The sequence below is a fragment of the Anneissia japonica genome, unplaced genomic scaffold, assembly GCF_011630105.1.
Source record: "Anneissia japonica isolate Jap-2015-1 unplaced genomic scaffold, ASM1163010v1 scaffold287760_len733007_cov179, whole genome shotgun sequence".
In the NCBI taxonomy this organism is placed as follows: domain Eukaryota; kingdom Metazoa; phylum Echinodermata; class Crinoidea; order Comatulida; family Comatulidae; genus Anneissia; species Anneissia japonica.
Genome location: NW_022699005.1, coordinates 538,356 through 540,684, shown reverse-complemented (window position 1 = coordinate 540,684; position 2,329 = coordinate 538,356).

The window sequence follows — 2,329 nt, the reverse complement described above, 5'->3', positions numbered from 1 at the left end:
TATATATATTGCCTCAAGATCTCTGAAGAACGCACTTTTTTACAAAAATAAATCCATGGTCGCTCAAAAAATAGTGTTTTTAATTTTATTTAATTGAAGCTTGCTACTAAGCCTAGTCTATTCTATCAACCTAATCATGCCTTGATAGCTTAGCATGCCTTGTTTTTTAGGCCATTGCTAAATTTTGTTTTTATGATTACGTTTAATCAGAGGTGGTTCGTCCGAACCCACTGAATTCCCCTGGAGCCGCCAATAATGAAGATTGAAGCAATTGAATTGAAACAACAAAACAACCGTTCTTTTCAGAGTTATTCTTCGTGGTTTAGGCCTACCGCATTTAATATTATAATAATAAATCATAATAGTAAGAAGAAGAGGGTGATGAATCAGAATATAATTATATTTCAGAAGTAGGAAGCAAGACAGTGATTTTAGCCTGCTCACCAAACTGAATCCAGCAACACACAATTGAATACAGTATTCCTAGAATAACTATCTAGGGAATCGACAGGGATGTCACATCCTGAAATGATTTATGCTTCATGACCCATAGGCTTAATTACCATTTAAGCGGAACTATTCAACTAAGAAAGGAGAAACAAAATACAGTTGGCCTTTAAGACATTTATTTTCGAGAATTTTGCCTTCCAGTGGTAAACAATTTTAAAATATGTATAATAATGCATTAAGACAAACCTAATTTAAGAAAAAAAAAATCTGCATTAAAGAAAACAGAGCATGAATGTCAGTTATTGGAATAAAGAATTGGATTGGTCATGTTTTAAGGGGAGAGAGTTTGTTGAAAGAAATCATAGAGGGACAAATGGAAAGGGAAAGTCTAAGATAAAGAAAGGGGATGGGGATGTTAGACGATTTTAAGGATAAGAGGCCTTGCGTGGAAATGAAGAGAAAAGCGGAGGACAGATGCCAGTGGAGGAGTTGGCAGCCAAGTAGCCTACCTGCTGACGGCAGGACACAACTGAAATGAAATGAAATATGTGTTAGCGGTATTCTGTCAGCAAGATCCTGTTTAAGATTCATACAACCTTCAAGGGAAAATTTTACGAGCAGTTGTTTTTAATAGACACTCGCTACTTCCGTTGTATGTCTGTTTGGTTTCCGACAAACTTTCCGGGTACAGAGTGAGTTTCTACTGTCCATAATATTTGTTTACAAATTTATTGAAATTTGACAGTCTAGATTTGTAGGCTGAAATTGCATTAACTGTAAGGAAGTACTATGGCATAATTTCCCTTGAAACAATTAAAAAAAAAAAAAAACATCATTATTTTAAATGTACCACTCAGAAGTAGTGTTACAAGGGGTGGGGTAGAGGGGGAACTTTCAGCAGGTAATTTTAATTTTCTCACAGTTTTTCCTCCAATCATTACTGTAGAGCATTAAATTCAGAACATTTGCATATCACAATTATTAATGCCATGTGATACAGTAATTTCAGTGAGTGTCTGCTATGGGAAAAATTGTCCCCACAAAAAAATATATGGCCTTTTCCTTCACTTTCTCCCTTTCTTCGGATGTTCTGGCACCGCCACTGACCTCTTCGGTAGGAATGAATATGAGCGGTAGAAGTGAAAGCCTCTGTGTAACGTTGGCTAGACAATCAATAATTAGAGACTTTGGTTCAACCTCTGACAGAATGCCACAGCCTTTTTTCTATAGAGGTAGTGCCAACGCATGGACCGGCTAGTGAGGCCGAAACCCAGGCGGTCGTCGGGGATGCCTGGCCTAGCCGTCGGGGTTTCGAGGTAAAATCAGGGAAAAAATTATTAATGTAAGATTGACTCCTCGCATTTGACAATCTGATATCTAATGAAAACTCAGCTTATGACGTGAAGTCATAAGTTATTCTGGGAATAAATTCTATATTGTTAGTCTCAAAAGTGCTGCTGTTATTTACTTTATATTGTTCTATACTGTATCAGACTAACCCGGCTATACTTTTATTCGACGTGAAGTTAATATGGCAATTTAGATAATACGCCGAATTACGCACAGAACAATAATCATTAAACAATGGATGTATTTATTTATCGTTGAGGATTGCTCAATTTTCAAATACCTCTCAAAAAAGATTTCCTGGATACTGATGATCGTTGAGCAAGTAGTAACAGTAATAATACTCAATATAATTCTTTGTGATAAACCAATTATTGCTCACTGCTGTTCGTTAGCAACCGTTGCTTTGGGTAGGCCTACCTCGGTATATAAACCAGTGAACTACTGTTCCACCATAATACGTTATAAAGGTAGACATTATCGTTGATGATGATTACCCATTACCCAAAACTCACTGATCAAAAAAGATTGC